Raw genomic sequence first — 13199 nt, 5'->3', positions numbered from 1 at the left:
TTTTTTTTTTTTTTTTTTTTTTTTTTTTTTTGGTACTAGAGATCAAAGTCTGGATTTGCGCTTGCGAGGGCAGGTGGTAGAACCACTGAGCTAAATCCTCCTCGGACCAAAAGATTTCTGATTCTGAAAAACATGCATAAACTAATTTTTCCCTAAACCTTCCCTTAAATACAACTAAAATATCTGAATTAATACAACACAGAAACACAGGTGGATTCTAAAACTGAACACAAGAAGGACTCACTAGGTAGGAACTTAAGCACTTGATGAATGTGGTGGCGAGTTTCCTGGGTTTCCTTTTTGTCTTACATATTTCCCAGACCAGGTGCTGGAGAAGCCTTCAAACTGGAACTATCAACAGGAGCAGACAAAAAAACTAACCCCCAAAGCGTGTACTCTCTAGTAAAATGGCCAAGAAAAGGCAGACATAGCAGATGGCAAATTTCCTGACATTTCTGCCTATCTGCTCTACCCAAACCAAACATCATGGGGTGGGGTGGGGTATATCCTAAATCACTTGGACTCAACTTGCTTTCAGAAATCCTGGATACCTGAAAATACCTCCCCTGCCCTGGATTCTATCTAGCAGGTATTCTACCCACGGCCAATTTTAGCATGGTAAAACTGGAGTATGGGGAGGACTGAACAAAGACAATCTCTAAATATTCATTAATATCATTTTGCATAGTAAGACCCTTTAATAACCTTTAGCAAGTCTTGATTTAAATGTATTCAATATCTCATATATATTCTTAAATATGATGCCTCGGGGAGACACTCTAGCAACCCACATGTAAAACCAGACAGAATTAAGGATTAAAAAGCCTCTGTAAACCAAGTTGTTTTTCCTTGGTGCATAATGATATCCTTGCTGAGAGAGGTGTACCCACTTTGAATTCCAAACATGGATGCACTGGTCAGTTGTAATAAATTTGACATTGAATTTACACTTGATCTTAGCCAAAAGGCCGAGAAGCGATTTGACATTGAATTTAAAATGTCCAGGGCCACTGTATAACCACAACCAAATCCATTTCAGATGGTATTGCAGAGAGAGCTAAATCAAAAATCAGAAGATTAACGCCAATCATACATGTGGACGCTGTTACTACCAAGCAGTCCCCAAATCTGTTCCTGTATATGTGTTTTAAGCCCTCAAGATAATGTTTATTTACTTCACTTTTTCACATTGTGTAAATTATTTATAGGGAGTATGCAGTGACCTTGGTCTATGATTACATTTACCAGAATAAAATAACAAGATACAAAACTGCAGAACACTTCATACAAGTCTTTAATACTATCATTCATGGGTAAAGCACAAATTTTACTTTATAAAGTCATGAAGTCTTATTGACTCTACATTAGAAAACCTCACTATTTCAACATCACCCTTGTGCCTGAATCTTAACTAAGACCTTGCTGCTAAGCATTTGTCTGACTCACTGGGGCTTCCCGATCTATCTCAGAACAGCTGCTAGTGTTGGAAACGTTTTTCATATTGGACCAAGACCTTGATCTCTGAAACTTCTGTTACTTCACTCTAACTCTTTCTCTCTTTGAAGGCACTGGGGTCAAGAGCAACTGTCCCAGATGATAATCTGGAGGGCTTTTGGTTGTTCTTGTCTTCTCTTCATTCGTCTGCTTATTCCTATATCCACTGTTTCTCATATAACATGGTTTTGAGTTTTTTATTTATCTTCTCTGTCCTCTCGAATATGGCCTTGTTTTGTTTTCTTAAGGTGTCATTAAGTTAAATGCTACTATGACTTTTCTTCAGAATGTACTTCGAAGCGATTTGGTATCCAAAGTCAAGGACGTACTCCTTCTCTGTAACTGTTTAAGCTTCTTCTATCTCCTCTGCACTTACATCTCTTCCATTACCATCTCATCAATTTTCCCTTCCCTGAAGTAGATTGTTGGCGATACCAGTGCACTAAGAAATTTCCGAATCTCAAGCTGGTAAATGTGAAGCACTCCTTTAAACCATGTGCTTCAACACTGCCCTGCCCCAGTGGCAGACCCTAAAATGCTAGAGAAAGTTTATGACAAAACTGTGGATGGGGCCTCAATTTCGTGAATCCTAGATTTTTTTTTTGTTTTGTTTTTTTAATATGTGAGTTTCTCTTCCATTACCCTCCTGTTAACACAAGAAGCAGTTTCATTCCTGGTGTCTTTGATGTTTGTTCATTCCCAAACTTGTACCATCTCCTCTGCATGCACGGGGTTAGGGTGGTAAAGAGGCTCAAAGGGATTTAAAATTCCCAAGATGTGCTGGTCTGTGGGAAGAGATTTTATCTATTAATATAAAACAGAAAGGTTTGGAATGTGTTCGAACACAGTTCACTTATTGAAACAATGCAAAGGAGAGGCCATAAACCCAAAGACATTGAGAAGTCAGACAATGCTAGGACGAGGATGGGGCGAGGGCAAAGAGAAGGTTTCTCAGCACAGCAAACAGTGCCAATTCCACTAAGAAGACCGTTTCTGCTTTAGTCTAACCATGAAGAGGCTGGCAAGGCTTTACTCCCCCACGGAGTATTAAACCTGAAGCCAGTAACTCAGATATAAGTCAACCCTGGTTTCGTGTATTTCCTGATTCTCTGTATCGCCTTTATGTATATATTTCACGTAAATACATTTTTAAGTAATTGTTCTGCCCTTCAACTTCCCTCATTAATCCATGGTCTGCTCTGCCTAGAACAGCTGTTACTTTACTAGCAATATAAACATTTAACTTCTCCAACATCGGCATTCCTACTGAAAAGTGAAGACTACACCAGAACATTGATCTTAGAGTTGTTATAAGAAATAGTAAAAAAAAAAAATCTCTCTCTCTCTCTCTCTCTCTCTATATATATATATATATATATATATATGTAAAATTTAGCATATAATACCTGAAAAAGTAATAGTTAATATCTAGTATAACAAATAAAACTGCTATAAAAATATACCACACCAAAGGTAATCCAAGTTTATTTCAGTGACCTTTTAAGTCTATTAAAGAAAATGTCATTTTTCTATGCTTCAGTTTTCTTTGCAAACTATTATGCAGACAAACTGAGTTGAGAAGAAAATATGGTTTCCAAAGTTTTCCAATTGCTCTCTATGTGGATTTAGTTTATTCTAATTATTCATGTACATACAGAAAAGTTTCACTGTATTGGTTTAATGAATTTTCTGATATATTTTTAATTTTTGACATAAAAGTTATAATTTAATAAGTTATTTTGGTGAAGTAGAAGAATTCTTGGATATGTGTCTGAGCGTTGTGAAATAATGGAAGATTTGCTTGTTGCTCTTGCATGGAATTCTTGGGTCAATGACAGATTCTGCTAACGGGGATTTTGAATTCCTCCCCTTTTGCTTTCCTCAGTCTGTATATTTTTCAAAATGGTTATCATAAGCATTTCCTCATTTTATCTTAGCTTTTATTTTCACAGAGACAAAAAGTGGGACTCAAGGAAGTAACCTGAAAAGCTGTGAAAGGGCAGACTGGGCTATACCTCAGATTTCAAAGAAACCCGAAATGTCAGAATGACATTGCCATTAACAAATTCAAAAAGTCACTCAACCTATAATTCACTTGAACTTATTAGCATTGATGTAGTGTGTTTCACAACTATAACTATTATCAAAATTCTCTAAAAGACATTTCATTTATTACCATATTTTTAAGCCTCAGAATAGTACACATGACTTCGAAAACATCATCAATCAAATATATACTTAGCACTGCCTCACTCTTGATTGAATTCTCTAGATTTTTCCATCTCTGCTTCCAAGTTTTTAGAATGTCTTTTCTCCTGCCAAAATGTAAACAAGTACTAGGATTTTTAAATGACATCATCATTCATCATACATTTTTCAATTTTTTTATTATCTAATTGCATCGCTTTGATAAAAAACGACCCCTGAATCGCCATTGCACAATCACACAGTAGTATTTTAGTCTCTCGTGTGAAGGACTAATATAACTGTACATGAATTTTTCCTTCGAGGGACTATGCCCTACTTGAAGGTAGAGAAAGTTTCTCATTCGTCTTCATATCTCCAGGGCCTAAAATGAGAAAGCTACAGGTAAAATGGTTCAAGACATGCTTTAACTGTTCTTTGGGAAAGTAGGATACTTTAAGGCTAATTACTGAGCTTTCATGCTCTCTCTTTCTCCCTGCTGCCATTTTGGTTTGGTTTTATTTCCTAACCACGGAGCACAGCGCAGGTGAGCAGTGCTCTGGCCAGAAGCTCACCCGTGGACACTCATCTGCACAGAGAGCCTGAGTTCCCTCCTGTCAGAGTAGCCGTGGCATGAGAATCTCACAGGAGTGCGACCTTCCTGTGAGACAAACGTGCAGCACATCTGGGTTGTGCCCTCCTTTGAATCATCCTGAAACCCTCTCCTCCCTTCCTTCCCCTCTGTGCAAAAATTCTTTTCCAAAAAACTGGTCTCTGGTATCCAAAACACTGGGAACTGCTGCTCTCAAGGATTCCTTTCTTCTCCCTGAATGAGGAAACTAAGCAGATCTGCTGCCTCAGGCTTTTTTAGGACAGAAGCCTCTCAACAGAAAATCGGCCTATGATGATGCCAGAAAAGATCAATCTCTGCCTCAGAATTATGACTTTTTTTTTCACAGACAAATGGATACCAGAGTGTGGAACACTGAAGTTTTGATTTGTGCAACCTCTGTTCATGCCTGAGACCCCACCAGTACTTCAGTTTGATTGTTCTGGTTTTGTTTTACTTTTGTTTTGTCTATTCATCTCTCCATCCTTTCCCGTTTCCACAAGTCTCTCTGACTGTGTCTGTCTGTCTGTCTGTCTGTCTGTCTCTGTCCCTCTTTCTCTCCGTATCTGTATACTATTCTCTAGGTCCTTTCTTCTTTGTCCTCTGATTGTCCCCACTTCTCAAGCTTCTATAAGTCAGCATTTCAAATTAGGATCAAGTTGTTTCCTGTGACAATATGTCATACAGAGACAATCTAAAAAACTTGGAAGGTGCGGTTGGAATGCTTTTAAATGACTGAGTTTGAGTAGTTTTCAAGTTGAATATGGAATACACCAATTAGGGAGTTCAGAGTTCACAACTAAGAGGTGTTTGTTTGTATTGCTAAAGCAACCTGCTCTGTCATGCAAGTAGAGGAAAAGCCAGATCCTGCTGTTCTTTTCAGCAAGTTGAACCCTTGAAGCCATGGAGGGCCAGCCTGGTGATCTAAACCCAGTGCTGTGTATTTAGAGGAAAGAGATGCTAGTTCCCGTGTACCTTACTTCCCCTGACAGAGGATGCCACACTACAGCCAAACTTCCTAAGTGTCACGATTCATCAGTGGGCAGGCTGTCATCCAGTATGTATATTGTGAGACTTGAATTGTACTTGTCTGAATGTGATGTCCAGTCATGCTAAATACAGGTAAATTTTAAATCAGCAAATCCCTACCCGGGTTGATGCTGACCTCTGAGAAATATGTTGTAATGTACAGCAAGATGTATTTTTTTCATTACAGCTTGGAGGGAATATACTACATGTTGCTATTGATGTCTAGGATCTAAAGGCTGGGATAGTGCTAAACCTCTAAAATACACAAGAAAGCTGGCTACAACAATGAATTAATCATCAGCAAGCTGAAATTGAGAAACACTAGTATATATGCCCCGGAACTGCAAACCCACAAGACTCAATTGTTCAGCAGATCACTCACTAATCCTACAGAAACAATGACTGGTAATGAGTCTGTCCCTAGTGGCATTCATAAATGTCCCATGTTAGAATCAAATGGTAATCCTAGGTTTAATCTTACAAATGCTATTAAGAAAGAGCTCTTGCCTCAGCAGGAAAATAATTTGTATGGTCTATCGGATTAGTCTTTATACTATACTTTGAGGTGGTTGTTTATAAACAGCCAAATCTGGTCATTATGTCCGGATATATATATCTTATATCTTAAGATCATTGCGTCTGGATCCCCAGTCATGTGCTGACTTCTCTTCATGCATGCCTACTGATCTCGACAGAACTAAAGCTAAGCATTTAGCATCAAGCAAGAACAACAAATCAAAACTGGCTCTATTTATTTCCCTGGGCTTCCAGGTTGAGCGGTTTCTTTGTTTGGCTTCATTTATCTTATTGCATCTCTTGCTTTTATGTATTCCTCTCCAGAGCAATTACAACTGCAATCAGTAGGGTTCTGCTGCACAAAAACTAAACCCATGATTTGCAGATAACGAGTTCCAGAAAGATCACTGTGATAGGTTTGACCTTCTGGAAATTCTGACATCTCCATTTTATTATAGCCAGAAACCAGAATTTGTAGCTATCATCTTCCTATCTCTTCCCCCAAAAGTCACTTTAACTTTCCACCTTTTCAGATGTGCTTTTATCATGTCAAGCACCAACAGGATAACCTATGGGTCAAGATGGAACGAAAGCAAGGAAATAGGATAGAACTCTACGTGGCACAGTAAAGCACTAGGGTGAGGTCAAGTGATACCAGTTTCCTCCAACAAGACCCTCCAGTCAGCTCCAGTCAGCTCCCATCAGCTGTCCTCCCCAGTGCTACAAACAGAAAAATCACACTTACAGTAACAGCAGACACACCATGCAGAAGGCTGAAGACGTGGCTGGCTACTTGGCAAATAATGGCCAGGTCTGATAGAAACTACACAGCTAGAAAGTCAGAAAATAGGAAAGGAGGAATGAAGTAAAAGACCAAAATGGAATTATAGCAGAAAGCTAAATGGAAAGAAGAAGACGGGAGGAATTATTGTTCCTAATGAGAATCGCAAAATTTTCCACCCAACAACTATGACTCTGGCTGAATGACCTAGATATGAGGGTGAACAAAAATACAGGGTGGAGAGGAAGGTCCAAGAGGGTGTGCCTGGGGACTGCTCAGTCTGTGAAGGCAGCCAGCTCACTGTAGGTCTCACTGCACCGCCGATCCCCCATGTGTCCCCCTCAGGAGGTAGCCACATCCCCCACCCTCTGAAAGAGCACAGAACCACACAGCAGAGTGTCTGCATGCTGGACCCAGATCCACTTGCTTACCCTCCTCGACTTATCAGAGGCTGAGGTGATCATCCATTAAATAACAAGGAGAGACCTGGACATAATCTCTGAGCATCTGCAAGCCACAGCATTTTTATAATTCCAGTAATCACCATCCCTACCCATGCTAGATCACATTTCTTGAACAAAATAGATACCCGTCTCTTCCTCATTCCTACTTCACTGCCCAACTGCTATAAAAGTATTTGAGTTGACAATGCTCTCTTGGAATCGCCCCTAGTCTTAAGATGTGTGATTCTAAGAAACTCACAGTTTATTCAATTCCTTAGTCTTACAAAAGAACCACTGTTGTCCCACTTAGTTGAAAGTGACCACCTTTTAGAATTTATCAAATGCCACGCATAAAGCAAGCGGACCTTTTATCAAACACTTCCAAAAGAATTTCACACACTTTGGAGTCTACCGGTGAGCAAATAATATCAGTGTCAGAATCCATCTGATTCTCAGAGATAGGATCTATACAAAGAGAGAGAATCAGTTCATTACTTTCCTTTATTAAAGCCTGTAAAGGAATCCCTAATTCCACCCAGGAGAGAGAGGAGGTGACTTGTATGCAGGTGCCACTCTCATCTAATTGAATCCCAAGCCTCCATGGCACTTGGTGTCTGTGAAGGAATGCACAACTGCAGAAAAGCTCCAAATGAACAACCATGACAAAACCACAGCGATTCTAGCACATGGGCCCCAGAAGCTGGCTAGACAAAGACTTGCCCAGGTTTCTTTCTTAGGACTGGGATGATGATGATGATCAGTGCATTTTGATGATTCAAGCACCAAAAAAAGGTTCAAGTGTGAGGGAGAAAAAGGCCTCATTTCCCAAGGAAATAACATCACAATAATTTCAGAACACATATTTCACGATGACAAAACCCACACTCTTCTTGAAACGATCTGGGGACAGAGGGCATGTGCTCTAGTTTGTATTTTGCACCAGCAGGATCTAAATGATGCAGTTGTGTAGGTTTTTCATGTCCTCTTTTAAGGCATTCATTCTGGAAAGAGAAAGCAGTCAAAAAGGCACAATCAAGGGAAGAAATAAATGGAGTTTGCTTTTCTTCATTTCAATAAACTACCAATAAATTAGATCAAGGTCAGGAGAGAGGAATTCTACAAAGACAACTTAAGAAGGGAGACAGAACTGCTCAACTTAATTACAGTTCACCTTTGCTCTCCATCTATCCTAAGAAGAAAAGCAAAGTTCAAATGACACAAAGCACCAATTCAAAACGTATAGGGCGAAAACAAAAATGCATAGGGCAAGCTTGCTTTAAGTAAAAATAAATAAATGAATGAGACACTGTTTTTTCCTTAATTTTGTTCGAAGAACAGTAAGAGAAAAGAACAGACATTGTCACGCCATTTCTAATTACCAAGGGCACAGATAAGAAAGGAAAGTATTTACCTGGCATTCATTGAAATCCCACAAATGTGCACAAAACAGACACAATGCACCAAGAATTTTCTGAAGCACAATTTCAAGTAGTAAGAACTGAATTAGGAAAAAAGGTGGAGGGGGTTTGCCATATGAGCCAGAACTTGTAAAGAGAAAACTGAGAAATCTGGCAGGCCAGGCACAGCCCAGGGCCACTTTCCATCCCAGCGGGCCACTCCAAGAAACCAGAAACTGAATCGATGAAACCTTCTCCATCCAACAGAAATCTCTGTTAAAAATATTTCATAATCATCGATGGAGCACCTACTGCCACCATCCCCTTTTAACGATATTTAGAATGCTCTAAATCGCTCATTTAAAATCATATTTTAATGCCTCTCACGTTATCTGTCTGGTAATCACCTGGACCTAGGAATCCCTACTCTAGGAGATGTGACGATAAGAAGATAATTCTTCATTACAGGATGCTCACGTAGGTAATAGCAGGTATACCAGTGTTTACAAAATATGATTCAAAATGAAAAAAAAAATGACAGAAGCGAAAATCTCCCTGCTGTGTGTATTCTGCAAAGAGATATAGTGGTCTCCTGGGCATTCTAGAGGTAGTAAGGACATACTCAGAGAAATTGGTGTATTTGTGTTAGTATAGTGATGATTTGAGTGCATAAGGAAAAAGGAAAAATTAACATTATAAGTAATGATAGGAATAAACACATCTCTGGTGTTTGTGGAGAATCAGACCTTGCTCTGGACATTTTAGGTCAGTCATCTCTTAAACGCAACCTAAACCAAGAAAGTATCCCATTTTGCAGGTGGGAGAATGGAGGCTCCAAACGTTTATGCAGTTTGTTCATACACTTGAACCTCTGCCCTGTCTCATCCCACACTCTTCCTGCTGCCCAAAGAAAATTACAGAAGGTCAAGCAATGTAAAGGTGTTAGACAAGAGAAAATGCACTCATTGTTCCTCGAGGCTGCAAAGTGGCAGAGCTGCACAAGGGCGGGTATGGGTGTTGTAGTAGACTGTCTGGACCCTGTAAAGAACCAGAAGGAGATCACTGAAGGTTTCTCAGCAGAGAATGATAAGATAAAAGCTTAATCTGGTTTTGGGCTCACTCTTCCTGCTGCCCAAAGAAAATTACAGAAGGTCAAGCAATGTAAAGGTGTTAGACAAGAGAAAATGCACTCATTGTTCCTCGAGGCTGCAAAGTGGCAGAGCTGCACAAGGGCGGGTATGGGTGTTGTAGTAGACTGTCTGGACCCTGTAAAGAACCAGAAGGAGATCACTGAAGGTTTCTCAGCAGAGAATGCTAAGATAAAAGCTACATCTTAGGTTTTGGGCTATGAATCATGAATTGTATCTTGTGACATAAAATGATAAAGATCAATAGTTTAAAGAAGCTTGTCCAACTCTTACACAAAAGTGTGGCTAGGAGCCAGCTGCAACCACTGCCGCAAATGCCCGACGTGCCAGGCCTTGAGGATTTTACACAGCAGGCACTAAGAGAAATGCAGTGTCTGCGACCCCACTGAACAAGGACCCACTCGTCCCCGGAGCTGTCCAAATCTGGCAGAAGGAGAGCTCTGGGGAATGCAGCATGTGCTGGAGCCTGAGGTGAGTGATTGCTTGTGCTGTGCCTGTGTGCGTGTGTGTATGTGTGTGTGTGTGTGTGTGTGCGCGCATGCACGCGTGTGTGCACACCCTCACACAGCACCGCTATGGAGCCCATCAGCAGCAGAGCCCAAAACCTGACTTCCGGTCCTGAGCTCACGTCATCAAACTGCAGGGTCTGTCACTAGACGTGTGACACAAAGCAAGACCCTTTCTCTTTCTGCAATTCTCCTTCCTTCTCTGTGAAAAGAGAAGTTTAACTCAGTGGCTTTTGGATGTCACTGTGCTCAGTGTTCCTTCCTCTGCCACACACCGCCACAAAGGATTCTTTTCCATCGGTAGCTCACTAACCAGTATCTGGGGGAGAAGTTACAGCTCCTGAGACCTTCTCCAGTTTGGAAACCTTATGGCAAAAAATAATAATAATAATAATAACCATACTTATTTAGCTCTATGAAGCTTTCTGGTCTTCAGTGAAATCAAGCTGGCCCAGTATCATCCTTTTGAACTGAACCAATGTCAAAAGTACTGGAGTAACACAGGCACCATAGTCACACTCAGGCCACGCAAGGAACTCTTCATCAACAAACACACACCCCGGAACCCAGAGCTGTCACAGCCTGAGGGCATCTTTTTATTATTTGAGAAACGTGCATGCGCATGCATATAAAATGCCTAGGAAATCAAGCAAAAGTTAAAATTACTATGTTTTAGGAGGTGCATGTGAAGAAAGCACCAAGATGCATCTTTACATGTTAACAAACTCTATCAAACAGTGAATTTCCAAAGGAGGAAACAATTTCCTTCTTAAAAGATTATCGAACTCGGCCTGTCATAGTGGAAGTGAAAAAGAAAGAGGATACAAGGTGCATTCTGCTCCCAGGATCATCGCTGGTAGACGAGAAATGAACACACAAGGCCAAGTGTTTTGAAAGAAGTTCTTACACTACATGGATTCATCACACAATTCCCAGCAGTTCACCCACAGAGTTGTCTATGTGTGACTTGTTCTCATACCCAACTCATTCCAAAATTTTAAGCCTATTAAACTTATGGTTTTACCTCCTTTGACCTCCAATCAGGAGGAGAGGGGAATGACTGACAAATGTTAACATTAACAGCACACCAAACATAATGACAAAACCAAACAAAACCACCTATTGACACTTACCTCATGCTTATTTATTTTTATAAAGCCAAACATGCATATGCATTCCTTCCCCTGACCTGGGAAAGCAAAATCTCTCCAAAATGTGTGACACAACCATCCACAAGACTGCCAGTCTCACAGCCAGGGTTCCTGAGACTTTCATGCTACAGCCCAATGCATGCCTTAGCATCAGGAGGCCCAGGCTGGCAGAAAAAGATGAGGAGGGCTTTCTCCTCATTTCTTGCCCAAGGGCCCCAGAGGAGTAAACCCCAGGATCTCAGCCACAGTAAACTGGGAGGGGAGAGTCAGTCTCTGCCATGGCTGCATGAACTCCTCCACCTGACAAGATCCTCAGCTTCTGTGGGCTGAGCAACCAAAGGCACCTGCAGTGTGGGCCATCAGCAGCGACCACCAACCAAGAGCCGTGGGGAAGACGCTGCTATCCAGAGATCAAGACGAAAGAGCAAAAATGTAGAGCAGCATGAGTGTGGCAGGATAGGGATTCGGGGTCTCATTCTAAATTCCAGGATTCAAATTTGTAGATGCAAGAAATGCACCAATTCCTTACGCTAACTTCGGGGACGTTAAATACTCAAAACCGGATGCTTTCTGGGCATCTGATGCCAAGTACCTAGTCCAGCACAATCCTCTAAGAATGGGAAACCGACTACCAACGTACTGCGACCTGCCTCACCCTTGCCCCAAGAGTGAGAAGGCAGAAGAGTAAGAGAAGTGAGGATGAGCAATTTGAAGAAATGACATTTGTGAGCTTGCGGTAGGTCGGGCCCTGCCAAAGCCTCCTTACTACTGCAGTTAGGAGCCTAAGCGAGTAAACATCTCTATCAGTACAGAATTTCTACTCCCACCCCCCTTTTTTTATAAGTGGCACTGGAGAAAGAAATGAGGGCCTTCATAATGACCTACATTATACCTAGCCTTAATTTTTTTATTTTTAAAATTTAAAAATTTTTGTTTTTTTAATTTTAAGACAAGGTCTTGCTAAACTCACCAAGTTGCTCAGACGCAGCTCAAATTTAGGAACTTCCTGCCCCGGCCTCCCCGAGTGCTGGGATTACGGACATGCAGCGCCATGCATGCACAGCCTGCTTTCTGACAGTGAAGCTGATGCTGAGAGAGGAAAAGGACTTGCCGAAGTTCATAGAGTCCTGGTTCGGGAGGAGCCCGACCCACCCGGTGTCCAGAGTCGCCATCCTGAGACCAACGCTTTAGAGACCCAGCCCGAAAGAAGTAAAGCAGAGCAATGCCAAGCGGTCGGGAGCAGAAGGAGGAGGGTTCAGCAGAGAGAGCATCCCAGAGCCTGGGAACAGTGGGGTGTGGAGAAGCGCGCGGCCCGGGTACCTTGAGGTAGGCCCGCTGCAGGTAGTTGTAGGGCACCCTGCGCTGGAAGTCGCTGCGCACATCCTCGCTGGCGCGGTGTCGCGACTCGGGGCCCCCCAGGCGCTGGCTCTGGCAGCTGCGGTGGCAGCGCGCGTTGATTTTCATAGTGGTTGTAAATATGAATTTCAAGTTACACTCAAAGTAAGGCTTTTCTGACCAGTAATTCTGGATTATCTGTGGTCTTTAAAGTGAGATACCAATAACTTTGGTAAGAACTTGAAAGTACCAGTTAGTACTCAGTCTGAAGTGATAGGAGCTAGAAATGTTTTAATTATGTGATACTTAATGCTGTTCTCTTATATATGCCTAAGAGTCTTTTAATATTTACCAGTAATAATCAGTTTAGGTCATGGATTTGTATTTAATTCAGTTCTTAGTTTTACTTGAAAGAAAATGATCTTTAAGTACAGTATGTAAAAAAGAACCTGAGTGAGGGCTGGGGATTTGATTTAGCTCAGCGGTTCGGTGGCCTGCCTTGCAAGCGCAGGGACCCGGGTTCAATCCCCAGTACCAAAAAGAAAAAAAAAAGAAAAAAAAAAAACACCTGAGTGAGACCTGGTATAGCTCTGAAGAAAAGATAA

The 13199-nt window shown here is 41.3% G+C and overlaps 1 protein-coding gene and 1 pseudogene across 1 annotated transcript in view; both read right to left on the bottom strand.

Moving 5' to 3' along the window:
* The window catches only part of P3h2 (prolyl 3-hydroxylase 2), a 140034-nt gene extending 127328 nt beyond the window's left edge, over positions 1–12706 (bottom strand). The window contains exon 1 of the mRNA XM_010624113.1: positions 12580–12706. The gene's annotated coding sequence lies outside the window, so the exon portion shown is untranslated. The remainder of the gene's footprint in view (positions 1–12579) is intronic.
* On the bottom strand, positions 838–980 carry LOC117285796 (annotated as a pseudogene).
* Positions 12707–13199: the final 493 nt, after the last annotated feature.

This window comes from Fukomys damarensis, unplaced genomic scaffold (genome assembly GCF_012274545.1).
Source record: "Fukomys damarensis isolate Sample0158 unplaced genomic scaffold, DMR_v1.0_HiC HiC_scaffold_12, whole genome shotgun sequence".
NCBI lineage: Eukaryota > Metazoa > Chordata > Mammalia > Rodentia > Bathyergidae > Fukomys > Fukomys damarensis.
The sequence above is the reverse complement of the archived record's forward strand: the minus strand, read 5'-3'. Positions and strand labels throughout refer to the sequence as shown.